Source organism: Tupaia chinensis, unplaced genomic scaffold, assembly GCF_000334495.1.
Source record: "Tupaia chinensis unplaced genomic scaffold, TupChi_1.0 Scaffold000671_1, whole genome shotgun sequence".
Classification (NCBI taxonomy): Eukaryota; Metazoa; Chordata; class Mammalia; order Scandentia; family Tupaiidae; genus Tupaia; species Tupaia belangeri.
The window spans coordinates 3,277,997-3,287,321 of record NW_006160193.1 but is presented as its reverse complement, the minus strand read 5'-3'; the positions used below and the strand labels follow the sequence as shown (position 1 = coordinate 3,287,321).

Sequence of the window (9,325 nt, the reverse complement as noted above, 5' to 3'; positions counted from 1 at the left end):
GCGGCTCCCACTTGGCAGTGACAGAAGAGGCTGTCCTGCAGATGCTCCCTCACTGCCATCTGACCTGAAGTTGGCCAGGCGAGGGGTCCCACCGCAGGTCAGACACAGCCGAGAGGCACGTCAGGCTCTGCTGAGACTTGGTTCCAAGTTACAGTTCTTCCCCACCGGACTGGACGGGCGTTGGGTTGCCGCCCACACCCGGGTGGGAGAGGCAGATGGCAGAAGCCCCGTTTCACAGATGACGTCACTGTATGGAGCCAGTGGGAAAGGGAGGCACGTGTGTCCACATGGTCTTATCCCAGTTTTCCCTCTTTAATGTGCTGTGAATGACTAACACTGATGGATCAGACGGCTACTGAGTGTCCGCTGTGTTCCAGGGACGGCCCCAGGCTCACAGCTAGATGAGGAGCCCTGGGAGAACAGGACTGCTGCCCGCCCAGCCAGGGGGCTGGAGAGGGCCCTGGGGAGTGCCGCCCAGCTCCGTCTTCACGACCCTCTCTCTGTCAGCACAGGGCCCTTCCCCACAGCCTGTGATCCCCTATGTTCTTGCCTTTGACCGTTCCCTTCTGCAAAAAGCTCACTTCTGTTAGCAGACAATTGTGTGTTCTTAGTTTTCGTTTTTGAAACTTAAGTGCTTTGAAAGAGACTAGAGTGATCTTTGTGTTTTTAGATAGAACTTTTCCAGCGTTTCTGACATTCTGGGGTCTTCTTCGTGAGTGGTGCAGTTCCAGGGGGGCGGGGGTCTGGGCATCTTGGCTTCGGGTAGCCCAGTGAGTGACAGTGCAGTCCCTGTGTGTGGATGAGACTGCCACCCACTGAGACTGCTGTGCAGGATGGGTCCCATCACCCAGCACTGGGTCACAGAAGCCCACCCCAGCTGACATGAAAAAGTCGCCTCCAGGGGGCCAGCAGACGGGATGGTGGCTAAGTCACAGGACTTCTACATAGCCAACTGTGGTTCAAATCCTAAACCTGGCAGATTGAAAATCACCCTGGGTATGCGAGCGCGAGTGCCTAAAATCCCAGCAGAGGAGAAGAGATTGCCGTATGGCCGTCCCCACTGGGGGTGATTTCTCACTTTCCCTCTCACTGTCTGTCTCAGGCAACTGTCCATGCTCTATAACAAAAACCTAAACAAACAAAATTTGCCTCCAGGGCCAGCAGGTGTCATGGTGGTTAAGGCACTGGACTCCCCACATGGTCGACTGCGGTTTGAGTCCTGGACCTGGCAGCTTGAAAAGCACGCTGTGTGCATGTGCATGCCCCACCTCCCAGGGTGAGAACAGAGATGCCATTGCAGCATGGTCAGCCCCCCGGGGTGACTTCTTACTCTCCCTTGCTCGAGCTTTCTCTCTCTCCCTCCAGTGAGTACATGCACCCTATGGCAAAATCCTGAAGGAAAAAAAAAAGCCGCTGGCTCTCCTTTGGGGCTCTGGAGTGTCACCAGTCACGTGAGAAAGTCACAGCGGCACGCCTACTTCAGTGCGCCTCGTGTGGGCAGCTAACAAGGAAACAAGACCACGGGTGGGGGGGCCAGATCAAGTGTGGACTCCGGTCTGTCTCCACTGCATTCTCCGGATGGGTGGTGTTTACTATCCAAGCTGCCTGTGGCCAAGCAACTAGGGCTACAAACCTTTCAGTGTGGGCGCTGGACTCCCACGTGGCCAACCGTGGTTCGAGTCCTGGACCTGGTGACTTGCTTTCTCGCTTTCTCTTTCTCTCTCTCACTCTGCCCCTCTCTGGTAAAGTTAAAAAAAATAATAAATTAGGTTGAATAAAATTATTCATTAAAAAGAAGAAAGAGATGTATTAACTAAGATCTTCAGTGCTTGAGATGCAAAGATATTTGGAATGGTGAACGTATATCCAAGCTCATCTATCAAAAGACGTTTTGATTTGCATAAGCCCAGCCTGGTATAAATAGGTGTGAGCCTACTATCTTCTCTCAATCACTGAAGCATCAACTTCCCTTCTTTCTGTTTCAGGCCTCTCTGTACAGTCCAGGCTCTGGACGTTCACTGGTTAGAGTGCCTCTGCTTCCACACCAAACACCAAAGGCAATCGTAGCTATTGGCAAGACATGCACTTTCAGAATTCTATTTTTTGTGTAGCTGCAAGTGTGATTAGGGTATTTTTGGTGAGCACTGCTATCAATGACTGAGTGGTTTCCTAATACTCAATTGTTGAGGTAAAGGATCCCAAAACTCCTCATGGGGACTTAATGGTTTGAAACTGTTTCGAGTCCTGGACCTGGTGACTTGCTTTCTCGCTTTCTCTTTCTCTCTCTCACTCTGCCCCTCTCTGGTAAAGTTAAAATAAATAAAAATAAAGTTATAATAATTCTTAAAAAAAAAAAAAAGAAATCCAAATGAGGAAACAGACCTCCCTGCAACAAATATAAAATGCCTCCCAGAAGCATCAAATAATTCTCCAGGCCATCTCCAAGGAAGCCAGAATTTCCAGCAGCAATTAAATTGTATGATTGGATACAGAGAAATTTTATAATTGCTCACGGGTAGCAATTTATTAGGCTAGATGTTACCTGTGACGTGTGTCAAAAGGGTCAAAGTTTATACTTCCTTGGACATTAACCTAATCTTTGAAACTCTCAGAGTTACACTTTTTGGTCATTAATTTTTTTTTACAAGCAGAGATTTTGACAATTAACCCAGTTAATAAAGGTCAAATTTCAATTTTTTCCAATTTCTGGAGCATTTAACTTACTCATTTTTGAAAATGGGAAGCTAGAGGATGATAAATAGTTATTAAATGAGTACAAGGATGTAGTTCTGCTGTCAGGGTGATGGTTATAAAACAGCTGATACTGAGAGAATAGAATTGCTGTGTACCTGATGGGAAGGAAAGTAGATTACAAGCCAAGGAGATAGAAAAATTAAGCCCAAATAATGTGTGCAGTTAGTAGGATAATGCGAGTATATGCACTTGTTAAATCATCTCAGGACCCTAGTCATTCAGTTATGTAGACTTCAGGCTTCAGCTACTGAATCTGCACATTTTAAAACAAGTAATTTCTGCAAACTTGCACCAAAGTACACTCGGATTAAGAGCCAAATCATCGCCCACGAGACTGTGTCCCGCGAATGAACGGCAGGCAGTGGGTGCAGCCAGGGTGTGGCTGGAGGACAAGGGTGAGGGCTGAACTCGGGGAGCGTGGAGCCTGGACTGCCCTCCACGCCACCGACACGGGTGGCCCCTAGGCTGCCCACGCAGGGGTGTGGGCGAGGAGGGCGTTCAGAGACTGATGGCAGTGGGGAGTGAGGCTCCACAAAGCCATCCTCTTCCCTCCAAACAAGGTCACTCAAACTTCCTTTCCACTCCTGTCAAAAGTGACCGAACGGGACCAGCAGTTAGTGTAATGGCTATGTTGCTGGACTCCCACGTAGTCGGCCGCGGTTCGCATCCCAGACCCAGTGGCTTAAAACTCACACCGGGCGCGTGTGCGTGCGTGCCCAAGATCCTGAGAGGAGAATAGAGGAGAAGGGATTGCGGCGTGACCATCCCCCCTGGGGGGTGATTTCTCGCTTTCTGTCTCTATCTCTCTGTCTGTCTGGCGAGCGCACGCGCCCTATAGCAAAAAAAAAAAAAAAAAAAAACTCTCAAAAAAAAAGAGGGACCCCCCCAAAAAAAACCCCCATTAAATGGACCCAAAAAAAAAAGGAAAATCTGTTGACGACCGTATATGGTAATTTCTTTGACTAGTAAACAGTATTCATGCTGGGAAAATTTATTTTTATGTGTTGTAGAGAGATATAGTGATTAGTGATTGAATGTAAAAAAATAATATTTAAAAAAAAAAAGTGACCCATATACCCTCCCTCCGTTTAGCTCTGAGGGGAGCCCCCACTTGGGCAGTTCCCGTTCCCTGCTCGGCTTGCGCCCCCTGGTGGCAGTGCCTGCTGGGCCACGGCCGGCCGCAATGCCCAGGGAGCCCTAACAGGCCTGGCATCCCGCAGCAAGTGCCTCCCCAGGCTGGCCAGAAACCTGACAGGAGCGGCTTCCTGTGGGCGCTGGGGTCAGCTGCCGTGACTGGAGGTGAGGCCTCTCAGCACACTTGTGCTCTCTGGGTCTTCACTGCAGCTGCACGTCCACAAGGAGCAGCCCCGGCCTCAGCTGCTGCCTGGTGCTCGACTCCCCACCCAGCCCGCCTACCGGCGACCCCGCACTGCGGCTGCTTGGCCTACCACCGCGGCCGGGCCGTTTCCTGTTGCAGTGGTGCCTGGGCCCTGCCTAACCAGCTCTGTGTCCCCGCGACTCCTTGCACAAGGGAGGGGCCTAGAAAGTGCTGAAGAAACGCGAGCGCACCACTGAGCTCAGCAAGAGGCCGCGGGGCGGTGAACCAGATTAAAACGCCTCTTCAGACTATGCCATTTGCCAAAGCGTGAGTTTGGTGGCTTGACTGCAGCGCTTTAATCTCAGCTGTCCCATCAGCACGATGCTTGTGAACCAGGACAGGCCTCGAAGGCTAGCAACAGGGCAGTTACGGGAGGTCCCCACTTCCGCCGGCGGACGCCGACGGTGAGACAGCGAGGTGCGGCCAGCAGACGCCTAGCCGCAGCTCTGCTTCCGCCTCCAGCGAGGGGTTTGGCGCTTCGTTATAGAATGGGCTTGGTGCTAGATGGCGCTGCCCTGCCTCGGCTGAGGGTGGTGTCCCGAGCACGCGGGGGCGAGGCTGGTGAGGCTCTGACTCCGGGAGGTGAGACGTAGTGTGTTCTCCACTTCCAGTGTGCTTACGCACACCGAGCCCGCCCTAAGTCGAGGAGACGCAAGTCTTGGGAACGTCTCTCAGTCCCCCACTCTTAGCGAGCAGGAGTGCCCCTGGACGGGGATGGGGCGGCAGGGGTGGAGCAGGCTGCCCCTGGAGGCTGCAGTCCTGTGTTAAGAGCAGAGCACGCCTGGGCTTTGAATCCTTTGCGAGTTTTGGTGTTAAAACGAGTCGCCGGGCCGGCAGATGGTGCAGCAGTTGCGTTGCTGTACTCCCACATGGCTGACTGTGGTTCAAGTACCGGAGCCGGTAGCTTGAAACTCAGGCCGGGTACATGTGTGCATGTTCAAGATTCCAGGAGGAGAAGGGATTGTGGTGTGGCTGTTCCCCCCAGAGGGTGATTTCTCACGTTCCCTCTCGCTGTCTCTGTCTCTGTCTCTGTCTGGTGAGTGCATACATCCTAATGCAAAAACCCTCAAAACAAAAACAAAAACCATGGCGCCATGCCTTGGCTCTGAAAGTGTCAGGAGCATGACTCTGACCTGCGTTTCCTTGGGCTTGGCCTCCCCCTTCCTACAGATGCGCCCACAGCCTGCACGAGCCACCTCCCCAGCTCCGCCGCTGCCCACCAGCCCTCCCTCTCTCCCCATCTCCACCAGGCGTTCTTGTCAGCCCAGTTCTCATCCTCCTCTCCTCTAGACTGCTTCCGAGACTTCATTTCATCTGCGATTATTGGTACCGACCAGGGCCAGGTTCCCCACACAAATGGGTCAGGACTGCTCTCTCTCTGTCTCTGTCTCTCTCTTTCTGGCGAGCACAGGCACCCTATAGCCAAAACCTCTACAGAAAAAAGAACCGTGGACAAATTGTAGCAGCACAGACAGGTCCAGGAGATGCGTGTGTGTTTCTGGAGTCCAACACTGAGGGGCCGGTAGACCACAGGGAAGGGGACCTGGCTTTCCAGGTAGTTTGAAAAACAGCCATAGCAGCCCAGCTGGAGCTCCAACCCAGGGAAGGGCCGACGCATGCCGTGAGCCCCCCTGTGGCAGGACACTGTCCTGCCCCAGCCCTGCCCCGTGTCCCCTGGCCTGCAGAGGCCCAGAGCACCCTCCTGCCACCCATGGCCTGACCTCCTCTTCCTGACTCTGCGGCCACCTGCCCCGGGGTGACTCTTCCTCCTGTGGCCGACCGTGGCCCCCACACAGGTGCTGGTTTACAACCCTCCCTCGGAGGTGAGTGGGAGGCAGAGAGCCTGGTGCTGCCCCGTGGACAGGGCATGGACCACGTGCCAGGCACATGCCCACGAAGCATGTAGACTTGAGCACCCCATTTTCTAGAGAGAAACCAAGGCCCACAGCAGCCAACCTTGTTCCTGCCCATCCACGCGGCCCTCGTCAGGCTGAGGGCTCTCCGCCCAGTGTGACTCCAGGAAAGCCCGGGGTCGAGGACCCGCCTGGGGTCAGCCCACTTCAGAGATGGGTAAGTGGAGGGGCAGCAGTGATGTGACCGGGAACTGGTCATTCCTCTGTGGCCGTCTGAAGTGCGACTCGAATGCAGCCCCACCTCGTCACCGGTGGAGACTCGGCCTTGGCCGGCCTTCCAGCTGCGTGCCGCGGTCTGCGAGGAAGATACTGCTCACCTCTGTCTTCCCTGACTTAAAAAGCAGCCGTTTTGCAGCAGCCACGGCTGCATTGCTGTGTTAGAACTCTCTCCCTCTGCTGGGTTATGTGGTTTTACTTCCATACTGTCTGTTGTCTCGCAGAAAGGAATCGTAATTCCGAAGCTTGCTCCCCATTGTGGAAAAGAGGCTCAGCGTTTCTTAATCTGAGTCCATGTGCCCAGATTTGGGGCGTGCACAGGACGAAAGCTGGGGGACAGAGAAGGCACTCAGATGACGGGCGGGAGCCCTGATCCCACAGGTGAGCGGACCCGCAGTGCACTCACCCAGCATCACTGCCCCACGTGCGAGGAGCAGCTGAGCACCCCCTGTGGCTGGCCTGGGTCTAGTTCACAGGGCGGCCCCCACACTCAACAGCAGTCCCACCTGCTCTGCTGCCGAGCCCTGGGATGGGCAGGGTGTGGGGCTTGCTCCATTTTGCAGATAAGCAAACTGAGGCTCGGAGAGACCGATGAGGACTGGAACTCAGGGCCCTCGGCTCCAGGGCCTTCTCCAGCTCTGGCGTTGTTGTCCTGGGCAGGCCCTGCCTGCATCGGGAGAAGCGCCACAGCCTGGGCCCCAGGGCACGCCGTTCCGGACGGTCCTGCAGCAAACCAACCAAGATGGCTCTGGAGGCCGTAAATGCTGGAAGGAAGGAAAAGAACAGAGGGGCCTGGCGGTGGCCCAGGGTGAACCGCGCACTCTATGAGGCCCACCCACGTGGGGCGGTGACGGTGCACACCCTGCCACGTCCCTGAGCGCGTCTGGCCCGTGGGTGCCCATCATCCAGGGCTGGCTGTGGCCGGGGTGGGTCTGGTGTCAAGACCCTGTTGGGGTGTCTCTTTCTCAGTATCTCTCGCTCATAGCAGAAATAAGCACTTTCTGAAAAGGGAGAAGGAGGAGGGAGGGGCAGAGAAGGAAGGAGGTTGGTAAGGAGGCTGGGGAGGGACAGCCCTACACGCAGGATGGCCCGGAAGGCCTTTCCAGGGGTGCCATCTGAGCACCAAAATCCAACATAATCAAACCTTTACGGGTCTGGACCTCACAGTTTCCCTGCACCTTGTGAGACTTCTCTGTTGGTGTTTCAGTTCATGATGCGGTGCGTCTAATTTGGGAGCTGAGCTGTGCCACAGGGAGACGGGCAAGTCCCTGGGGCGGACGAGCCTGGGGGAGGGGAAGATGAGGCACAGGGAGGCCGCGGGGCTGGAGCGAGTGGATGGGCACTACCTGGGGGAGAGCGGGCAGCAGGCTGACACCCACGCTCCGCCCGAGCCCTGCGTGGTGGCCTCGGAGCTGGTGGGGAGGACGAGGAGGACGCCGAGCCAAGGTCCACTCAAAACCCCTCCGGGCAGGTTGGGGGTGCAGATGGGGGTGGGGGGCCAGTCCAGCAGCTGCCCAGGTCCTGGCCCCGCACAGCGCTGGGACCCTCCACGCTGCCTGGGGAGGCCGAGGTGGGCGATGGTGGGCTGGCACATGGGCCAGGAGAGGCCACCTTGGCCTGTGTCCAGGCTGGGACAGAGGGAGAGCCGGCCCACCGGAAGGGCTCCGGGTGTGAATCTAAAGTGAGTCCTTTACTGCAGTGGTGCTGCCCACCGCTGAGGTGCGAGTGTGGACAACACGGCTTAATCCACATGGCGAGACTTCACCTCTGGGTTGGGGTTTGGAGAGAAAGGGCGATGGGAGGGGAGGACAGGACGTTGGCCCCAGGGCTCAGGCCGGCGTGAGGCAGGTGAGGGCCTGAGGGGCATGGGGGACAGATACAGAGGCCAGGTCTGCAGACTGGTCTTGCTCGTCACGAGGGCCCAGAGTTCCAGGTGAGGGTGCTGGGGCTGAGAGTGGCCTGCCCAAGCTGTCAGGGCCGACTGGGAGTGGGAGGTCAGGATGTGGCCTGGGTGGCACGGGGCGAGGGGAACTGCCAGGTCTCAGAGGCAGAGAGGTGTGGGGTCAGCTCACCCCGAGGTGGCTGCCGGGAGCTGCACCCCAGCAGGTTCTGGAAGATGTCCTTAGACAGGGCTCCTATGCACTCGGACGACAGGTGTGGCCTGGCCGGAGTCCCGGGAATGAAGCGCCTGTCCCCCGCCCTCCCCTCCACAGGAGGCCGAAGCTGCCAGGCCAGCATCCTTGGAAATCCTGGTGGTTTCCGTAATGACCCAGCAGGAGTGAGGAACACGCTCTCCTGAAAGGTCACCTATCCGAGAGGGGACGCCTACCCAGCTCCCGCGGCCTGTCATCTTCCGCGTTAATTAATATCAAACGTGTGCACTCTTGGCAGTGGCTTCAAATGTTCGAGTGGACTTCCTGTGTCATTTTAATAAAAAATATGTAAATCCTCCTGGGCTCGTGTGAGGCCCTGGGTGTGCATCGGAGCCTCCTCTGTCACCTGTGGCAGATGGAGGCCGGCCTGGCCAGCGGGCCGTGAGGCTGGCATCCAGGCCATAGCCCGGGGAGCACTTCCAGGCTTGTGTCCTGGTCTGTTCATTCATTCACTGGGAGGCCCACACGGCGGGACAGGGCTGCCTGTGTCCAGGTCTGAGCTGCCTGGGCAAAGGAGTTGACCTCCGTGGGCCTCGACATCGCCCTCCGGAGGATGGGGCAGGCATAGCCCCTACTCATCAGTGGTTTTGTGGGTCACAGCACGCACTTTCTGGGGTGCTTGGCACAGAGGGATTTGGCCAGCTGGGGTTTGTGATTTGCCCCTTAGGTCTGTCCCCCATGTCCTGGCTTTGCACTGGGTACGAGGGGTGCAGAGCTGATCTGGACAGGGCTCTCTCTTGAAGTCACATCTAAAGGTTTCCTCTCCCAACCCAGGGCGGCTGTCAGTCCCTCTCTCCCCTCCCCCGGAATGCCGGGGCACGTACTGCTACGCTCAGATTGCTCCCGACTTGGCCGGCCCGTGGCAGGCCCTCCAGCCTGGCCCTGGGACCTCGTACTCCTTCCCCTGTCTC

At 56.4% G+C, this 9,325-nt stretch overlaps 1 long non-coding RNA gene across 2 annotated transcripts; it reads left to right on the top strand.

Annotated features, from left to right (window-relative positions):
• Positions 1-3,950: 3,950 nt before the first annotated feature.
• On the top strand, positions 3,951-8,649 carry LOC114009928 (uncharacterized). Of its 2 annotated transcripts, none has more exons than XR_003551327.1 (3): positions 3,951-4,399; positions 6,486-6,642; positions 8,475-8,649. It is a non-coding gene; the product is annotated as an uncharacterized LOC114009928 (long non-coding RNA). The 2 variants fall into 2 exon arrangements; XR_003551326.1 differs by lacking the exon at positions 3,951-4,399 and adding an exon at positions 5,154-6,202.
• Positions 8,650-9,325: the final 676 nt, after the last annotated feature.